Source organism: Halichoerus grypus, chromosome 8 (assembly GCF_964656455.1).
Source record: "Halichoerus grypus chromosome 8, mHalGry1.hap1.1, whole genome shotgun sequence".
NCBI lineage: Eukaryota > Metazoa > Chordata > Mammalia > Carnivora > Phocidae > Halichoerus > Halichoerus grypus.
This window is the reverse complement of record NC_135719.1, coordinates 30756982-30766506: the sequence shown is the minus strand read 5'-3', so window position 1 is coordinate 30766506 and position 9525 is coordinate 30756982. Positions and strand designations below refer to the sequence as shown.

Here is a 9525-nt window from a genome sequence, read left to right as displayed (position 1 = left end):
TGTGTTATTTTCTTCTTTCAAACAAGGAAGCCTCTATTAAGTTGATCAAACAAAAAAATTTGTTTCACCATATAATTTAAAGATATGTAAGTAACATAAACTAATCAAAACACACAAGTAACATATTTCCTAAATGAAAAGAATGGTGGAAACACAAGTTATATAAAAACAAAGTAAAATGAAATATCACAAATCACTTAAAAAAGAATAATTACAAAATGGCAAAGGCAAATAAAAGCAATACTGCCTGTTATGTAAGAAGAATAAGTTATATTATCTAGTATTAAAAGTTAAATTTTAAAAAACAACACAAAAATGTTTTATTAAAAAAAGAGAAGTCTGAGACTAAAAAGAGATTTTAACAGAAAAATAAGACAGTTACTCCTGATCAAAAGTATAATCCACACCGGGCACCTGGGTTGTTCAATCAGTTAAGTGGCTGACTCTTGATCTCAGCTCAGGTCTCGATCTCAGGGTCATGAGTTCAAGCCCCACATTAGGCTCCACACTTAAAAAAAAAAAAATGATCCACAGATGCCCTCATGCATCCCCATGGGCGTGCATCTAATCTCAGCTAGTCTGCACGAGACTCCCTGAGTACCAACCCTAGTCCTCCACATGGTCCCATTTCCACTCAAACAAGATGAAATAAACTTATGAACCAGGAGAAACTCCCCAAACTGCAAACACATGTGCACTTTGGTGGGAGAACTGCTCCCCAAAAGAAGAAGGTGGTTCATAGGACAGCTACAGCAGATGATAAAAACTTCAGTTCTCCTTAACGAAGTTCAGAGCAAATAATATCTGGTATTGAAGTGAATATGTTCACAAACCAAAGAACAGTGATCCACTTAAACAATCCTAAAGTTCAGGCATCCCTGGAAGTGAACACTTTCACCATTACAGGCCATGCTGAGACAAAGCAGCTGACAGAAATACTACCCAGTATCTTAAACCAACTTGGTGCAGATAGTCAGACTAGTTTAAGAAGACTGACTGAAGTTCTGCCCAAAGAATCTATGGATGGACAAGCACCACTTGCTACCAGAGAGGATGATGATGATGAAGTTCCAGATCTTGTGGAGAATTTTGATGAAGCTTCCAAGAATGAGGCAAACTGAATTGAGTCAACTTCTAAAGAAGATAAAACTTGAAGAAGTTACTGGGAACTGCTATTTTATATGCGTGCTTCTTAAAATTTTGTTCATGGATCTAGATCTCTAATATTTTAAGCCCAAACCCCTTGGACACTGCAACTCTTTTCAGTTTTTGCTTATACACAATTCATTCTTTGCAGTTAATTAAGCTGAAGAAACCTGAGGATAAAGTTTGAAACAAGGTTAATAAAGATCTTTACCTAGTATATGTATTTTTTCATTGACGCTGATTTGTACACAGAAAGCAAAGTTGTTTATAGAAAGCTAATCACAGCATGTAATATAGCTGGTAAACTTTGATGAAATTTGATTAAAGATTTTAAATGGCAGTATAATGTAACAAAGGTGGTATAAAGTTCTCATGTTTTAAAACTTTTCTCCAACCAGATGTCTAATAGACACATGAAAAGATGTTCAACATCACTCATCATCAGGGAAATACAAATCAAAACCACAATGAGTTACCACCTCACACCTGTCAGAATGGCTAAAATTAACAACACAGGAAACAACAGGTGTTGGTGAGGTTGAGGAGAAAGGGGAACCTTCTTGCTGTTGGTGGGAATGCAAAGTGGTGTAGCCACTCTGGAGAATAGTATGGAGGTTCCTCAAAAAGTTAAAATAGAACTAGCCAGCAATTGCACTACTAGGTATTTATCCAAAGAATGAAAAAATAGATTCAAAGGGGTACATGCACCTCAATGTTTATAGCAGCATTATCAACAACAGCTAAACTATGGAGAGAGCACAAATGTCCACTGAAATTGTATAAAGATGTTACACACACACACACACACACACACACACACACACACACACAATGGAATATTACTAGGCCATCAAAAAGAATGAAATCTTGCCATTTGCAATGATGTGGATGGAGCTAGAGAGTATTATGCTAAGAGAAATAAGCCAGTCAGAGAAGGACAAATACCATATGGTCTCACTCATATGTGGAATTTAAGAAAACAGATGCACATATGGGAAGGGGGAAAGGGAAATAAACCATAAGAAACTCTTAATGATAGAGAATAAACTGAGGGTTTATGGAGAGAGGTGAGTGGGGGGATGGGATAGGTGGGTGAAGGGTATTAAGGAGGGCACTTTCTGTGATGATCACTGGGTGTTGTATCTAAGTGATGAATCACTGAATTCTACTCCAGAAGCCAATATTGCACTGTATATTAACTAAGTAAAATTTAAATAAAAGAAGAAAAAGAAAAAAGTTTTTCTCCAGCAGTCCTCAGGGCTACTGTGGTTTATGTAATGGGTATGATTATAAAATGAGAATGGAAAAAAAAAGTATAATCCACCTAAAGATAAAATGTATTGACCCCATTAATGATAAATATAATAGCATCAAATTTTGTAAAGCAAAAATTGCACAAGATCCATGAAATTTAAGGAAAACTACAAAGTTTAAGACACTTTACTCAATATTTGACCAATCAAGGAAATTACAAACAAGAGTATAGTTAAAGTAATTATCACTATGGTTGGCTTTAGGTCCACCATTTTAGTATTTGTTTTCTATATATCGCTCTATATTTAGCCTGATTTAGTTTGGGTTAAACCAAGTATTTTTTATCCTTATATTTTATTTTATTTTATTTTAATATTTTATTTATTTATTTGATAGAGAGACAGCGAGAGAGAGAGCTCAAGCAGGGGAAGTGGCAGAGGGAGAGGGAGAAGCAAGCTTCCTGCTGAGCAGGGAGCCTGATGCAGGGCTCGATCCCAGGACCCTGGGATCATGACCTGAACCGAAGGCAGACGCCTAACGACTGAGCCACCCAGGCGCCCCGTTTTATCCTTATATTTTAATCCTGCTATTGGCTTTTTACCTATAATTCTCTGTACTTTTTAGTATTTGTTCTATGGTTATAGTATGCATATTTAAGTGATCACACATAGACTTTATGTAGTACAGCTTTATGTAAAATATAAGAACCATGCACTACTATAGTTACATTCATCCTTGCTCTATCCTATGTACTATTGTTGTAATACAGATTATATTTACATGTGTTACAACACCAAAAACACAGTATTATAATTTTAGGTTTTAATAATAATAGTAATATGGCCTTCAAACATTGAAAGAAAAGATAAAAACATCTTTTTTATTAACCAACATATATCCTAAATTATTTTTCTGTCCTTTTTTTCCCAAGACTCCAATTACATTTATGTCAATAGAAACATATCCTAAGATGACTCAGATGTGGTATTAACAGATAAGGACTTTAAAGAACTCATTAAAATATGTTCAAAATAGTTGAATATGCTAATAATGAATGAATAGATGGGAATATAAGCAGATAAATTGAAATTATAAAAGTGAGCCAAATGAATATTCTAGAAATAAAAAAGACAAATACAGAAGTAAAAAAAAAATAATAAAGTAAGATTGGAAAAAGGAGAAGAAATAGTCTGTGAACCAGAGGCCAGCTCAATAAGTATAACTGAATTGGAAAATCTCACCAATACATATTTTTTTTAAAAAAATGAACACAGGGCACGTAGTGCATGGAGCACTGGGTGTTATACAGAAACAATGAATCAAGGATCACTACATCAAAAACTAATGATGTATTGTATGGTGACTAACATAACATAATAAAATTAAATTAAATTAAAAAAATAAAACTAAAAAATGAACACAGGGACACCTGGGTGGCTCGGTCAGTTAAGCATCCAACACTTGATTTCGGCTCAAGTCATGATCTCAGGGTTGTGTGATCGAGCTCTGCATCAGGCTCAGTGCTAGGTGTGAAGCCTGCTTAAGATTCTCTCTCTGCCCCTCCCCACACTTCCTCTCTAAATAAATAATAAGGGGTGACTGGGTGGCTCAGTCGGTTAAGTGTCTGCTTTCAGCTCAGGTCATGATCTCAGGGTCCCGGGATCAAGCCCCACATCAGGCTCTATGCTCAGTGGTTAGTCTGCTTTTCCCTCTCCCTCTGTGATCTCTCTCTCTCTCTCTCAAATAAATAAATAAAACCTCTAAAAAATAAATAGAAAATGAACACAGAATCACTAATCTGTGTAAAAATAGAAAGTATTTCAACAGAGGTATAGTTGTAGTCTATAATGAGAAAGCAGGAGTGGTAAGGAGGAAAAAAGTACTAACTAGAAGAAATAAAGGGCACAAGTATCTCAAATTTCATGAAGGAAGTCAGTCTACACATCAAGAAGTTTGAACACCAAACAGGAATAAATACAAAGAAAACCACACTTAAATAAAAAAAGTAGAGAAAAACCTTAAAAGTAGAGAGAGGAAAACAGATAAAATAAATAAACATAAATAATGACTCAAGGGATGGCTATATTCTCAAAAACAGTGGAGGCCAGAAAAGAATAAAATGCCATACTTAAGGTGCTAAAAGGAGAAAAATGTCAACCTATAATTGTATATTCAGTAAAAATGAAAGTATATTTTCAAAATATGAGGCAAGAAAATTTGTTGTTAATACACCTCCACTCAGAATACTAAAAGAAGATTTTCAGGCTGAAGAAAAAGTAGAAATGATAAACATATAAGTAAATACAAATATCTTCTCAATTTACTAAAAATACTGATTGCATGGAGCACTGGGTGTTATATGAAAACAATGAATCATGGAATGCTACATCAAAAATTAATGATGTACTGTACGGTGACAAACATAACATAATAAAATAAAATAAAATTTTAAAAAAATTTTTGATGAAAATCAAAAGGAAAGGATAATTTTAACATATAGATTTTATATCATATGTAGATATAAAATATGATGAACACCGATGAAAGAGTACAAAGTTTAACTATTTTGCTAAAAGTTTTTACACTTTAAATGAAGTGTACAATACCTCTGAAACAAATAATGCAATATATGTTAAGAAAGAAAAAAAGAAGAAGAAGAATGTAGCGGGAGGGGAAGAATGAAGGGGGGGAATCGGAGGGGGAGAGGAACCATGAGAGACAATGGACTCTGAAGGACAAACTGAGGGTTCTAGGGGGGAGGGGGTTGGGAGGATGGGTTAGCCTGGTGGTGGGTATTGAGGAGGGCACGTTCTGCATGGAGCACTGAGTGTTGTGCACAAACAATGAATCATGGAACAGTATATCTAAAACTAATGATGTAATGTATGGGGATTAACATAACAATAAAAAAATAAAAAAAAAATAAATGAAGTGTACAATATTAACTCTAAGACTATCATAAGTTAAAACTACATATTATAATCCATATGGGAACCCCTAAACAAAATACTTAAAAGTAGAGCTAAAATGTAAATAAACAACTTGATATGGAAAACTAAAATACATTCAATTAATTCAATAATTTCGCATTTATTTAATTCTTCGCCAAAAGACGGAAGCAAAGCAGGGAGAGAGGAGTAAACTAAAGGACAAATAGGGGGAAAAAGTAGCCAAATAGTAGGCAGAAATCCAAATATGTCAGTAAGTATATTTATGTAATTGGACCAAAAGATTTCAAAAGATTTAAAAGACATATCAGAGAAATGGTAATGATAAGAAATCTGGTGTTACTATACTAGTATCAGCTCCCTACCCCAAAAGACCTTGAATAGACGAACAAAGGTTTTGACATAAACTATCTTATAGCAAGATTTACTATGAGGTTTCAATGAAAAAGAATGACGTAGAGGTTAAAACAGAGTTCAAAAGAGATCCATCCATATATAGTCAATTTATTTTCAAGCAAGGCATCAGATAATTGAACAGAAAAAGAAAATTTTTTTCAAAATGCTCAACATCACTTGGCAACGGGGAACTACAAATCAAAACCACAATGAGATACCGCCTCACAGCAGTCAGAATGGCTAAAATTAACAAGTCAGGAAACAACAAATGTTGGCACAGATGCAGAGAAAGGGGAACCCTCTTACAGTGTTGGTGGGAATGCAAGCTGGTACAGCCACTCTGAAAAACAGTATGGAAGTTCCTAAAAAGCTGAAAATAGAGCTAACCTATTACCCAGCAATCACACTACTATTATTTACCCAAAGGATACAAACATAGTGACTCAAAGGGGCACCTCACCCCAATGTTTATAGCAGCAATGTCCACAATAACCAAACTATGGAAGAGCCCAGATGTCCATTGACAGATGAATGGATAAAGAAGATGTAATATATATATAACAGAATATTACTCAGCCATCAAAAAAAGAAATCTTAACATTTGCAAGGATGTGGATGAAACTGGAGAGTATTATGCTAAGCAAAATAAGTCAATCAGAGAAAGACAACTATCATATGATTTCACTCATATGCAATTTAAGAAACAAAACAGAGGACATAGGGGAAGGGAGGGAAAAATAAAATAAGATGAAATCGGAGACAAACCATAAGAGACTCTTGACTATAGGAAACAAACTGAGGGTTGCTGGAGGAGAGGTGGATGGGGGGATGGGGTAACTGGGTGATGGGCATTAAGGAGGGCACATGATGTGATGAGCACTGGGTGTTAGATATAACTGATGAATCACTGAACTCTACCTCTGAAAGTGATACTACACTATATGTTAACTAATTGAATTAAAATTAAATTAAATTAAAAAAATTATTTTCAGTCAATAGTTCTGGAACAACTGAAAGAACACATTTAAAATGAACTTGACTCCAGGAAACAAACAGGGTTGTAGAAAGGGAGGTGGGTGGGGGGATGAGGTAACTGGGTGATGGGCATTAAAGAGGGCACATGAAAAAATAAATAAAAATAAAAACCACAAATAAAGAGGAAAAAGTGAACTTTGACCCTGATATCATACCACACATGAAAATGATTTGAGATAGATGCTACACTTATGTGGTGAAGCTATTAATATAAAGCTTTTAGAAGAAAACTTAGAATATTTGCAAACTTGGGGTAAGCAAAGATTTAATAGTGAGTTCATAATAAGCACTAAAAATGAAAGAATCAGACGGATACACTGGATCTTCATCAAAATTAGTAATGTCTGCTTATCTATGGCTGTGTGTGTGTGTGTGTGTGTGTGTATGTATATGTTAATATATACACACATCTTTATATATTCATCTATGATGGACATTTGTGTTGCTTCCATATCTTAGCTATTATAAATAATGTTTCAATAAGAATAGGGAACGAAATCTTGCCACTTGTGACAACATGGATGGATCTGGGGGTATAATACTAGGTGAAATAAGTCAGAGAAAGACAAATACCACACAATTTCCTTCATATGTGGAATTTAAGAAACAAAACAAATGAACAAAAAAAAATGACAAACAAACCAAAACAGACTTTTTCATACAGACAACAAACTGTGGTTGCCAGAGGGAAGGTGGATGGGCAATGGGTGAAATATATAAAGGAGATTGAGAGTATGCTTATCTTGATGAGCACTGAGAAATGCATAGGATTGTTGAAACATTACACTGTGCCTCTGAAGCTAATATAACAATGTATGTTAATTATTCTTAAGTTTTAAAAAATAAAAAATATAATTATTATTTTAAAAGAAGTCTGCATCAAAAACAATTTGAAAATGAAAAGATAGGTTACAACAATATAGGCCAACCTCAAGAAACAAGTTGTATCTAAGTGAGGAATCACTGAATTCTACTCTAGAAACCAATATTGCACTATATGCTAACTAACAAAATTCAAATTAAAAAAAAAGAAACAAGTAAAATCTCAAGTAAACAACCTAACTTTATACCTAAAGTATCTAGAAAAAGAACTAATAAAACTCAAAGCTGGTATAAGGAAGGAAATAATAAAAATTAGAGCAGAAATAAATGAAATAGAGACTTAAAAAAACATAGAACAGATCAATGAAATCAGGAACTGCTTTTTGAAAAGATAAACACAATTGCTAAACCTTTAGCTCATTAAGAAAAAGAGAGAGAACTCAAAATAAAAAATGAAGAAACAACAACCAACACCACAAGGAAAAAAAAGGTAGGACACATATATACACTCGCACACACACACAAAGGAATATTACTCAACCATCAAAAATAATGAAATCTTGCCATTTGCAACCACTTGAATAGACCTAGAGGATATTATACTAAGGAAAATAAGTCAGTCAGAGAAAGACAAATACCATACGACTTCACTTGTATGTGGAATTTAAGAAACGAAAACAAACAAACAAACAAACAAAAAACATAGGGGGGAAAAGAGAGGAAAACCAAGAAACAGACTCTTAACTATAGAGTACAAACTGATGGTTAGCAGAGGGGAGGTGGGTGTGGGGATGAGTTAAATAGGTGATGGGGAATTAAGAAATGCACTTGCTGTGATGAGCACTGGGTGTTGTATATAAGTGTTGAATCACTAAATTCTACACTTGAATTGAATATTTCATTGAATGTTAACTAACTGTAATTTAAATAAAAACTTGGAAGAAAAAAATAAACTTTGGAAAAAAGAAACAGAAATTTTACCAAATAAGATTTATAATTGGCAGCTAACCTCATGAAAAATTGTTTCTCTTTTTAAGTAATCACATTGAAAACTGAAGTCACAATAAGATACTCCCTCACACCCACTGAAATAGATAAAATTTAAGAGAATGACAATGTCCAAGTTTAGTGATATATGAAAATATCATACAGCACTGTCTGAGAGTGTAAAAATCTTCCAAATCTTTTATACAGAATAACATGGATGAATTCTAATATCATTATGATGAGTGGAAGGAGCTAGGCACACACTGTGTGATTCCATTTATATTAATTTCAATAACAGACAAAATTCATCTATTATAGAAATTAGAACACTGTTTCCTATGTGAATTAGATGTGGCTGGAAGGAGGTAGTAGGGGAGGTTCTCAAGTAAGAAAAAGATTCTAATTCCTGAATATGTAGTAGTTACATGGGTATACACTTAGGAAAACTCAATGAATTATATAGTTGAGATCTACGCATTTAACTATGGAAATGTTAGCTGTGTAAGAATATAAATATTAAAAAAGGTTTTCAATACTGATATGAATTGATCTGCTAGAAATAGTAAAATATTTATATTTATTTATTTATTTATTTATTTATTTATTTATTTATTTATGTTATGTTAGTCACCATACAATACATCATTAGTTTTTGATGTAGTGTTCCATGGATTCATTGTTTTCATATAACACCCAGTGCTCCATGCAGTGCATGCTCTCCTTAATACCCATCACCAGGCTAACCCATCCCCCCACCCCCATCCCCTCTAGAACCCTCAGTTTGTTTCCTGGAGTTCATAGTCTCTCGTGGTTCATCTCTCCCTCCGATCTCCCCCCCTTCATTTTTCCCTTCCTTCCCCTAATGTCCTCCATGCTATTCCTTATGTTCCACAAATAATTGAAACAATATGATAATTGACCTTCTCTGCTTGACTTA

At 34.0% G+C, this 9525-nt stretch overlaps 1 pseudogene; it reads left to right on the top strand.

Moving 5' to 3' along the window:
• The first annotated feature begins 656 nt into the window (after nt 1-656).
• On the top strand, nt 657-1121 carry LOC118525538 (transcription factor BTF3 pseudogene; annotated as a pseudogene).
• Nucleotides 1122-9525: the final 8404 nt, after the last annotated feature.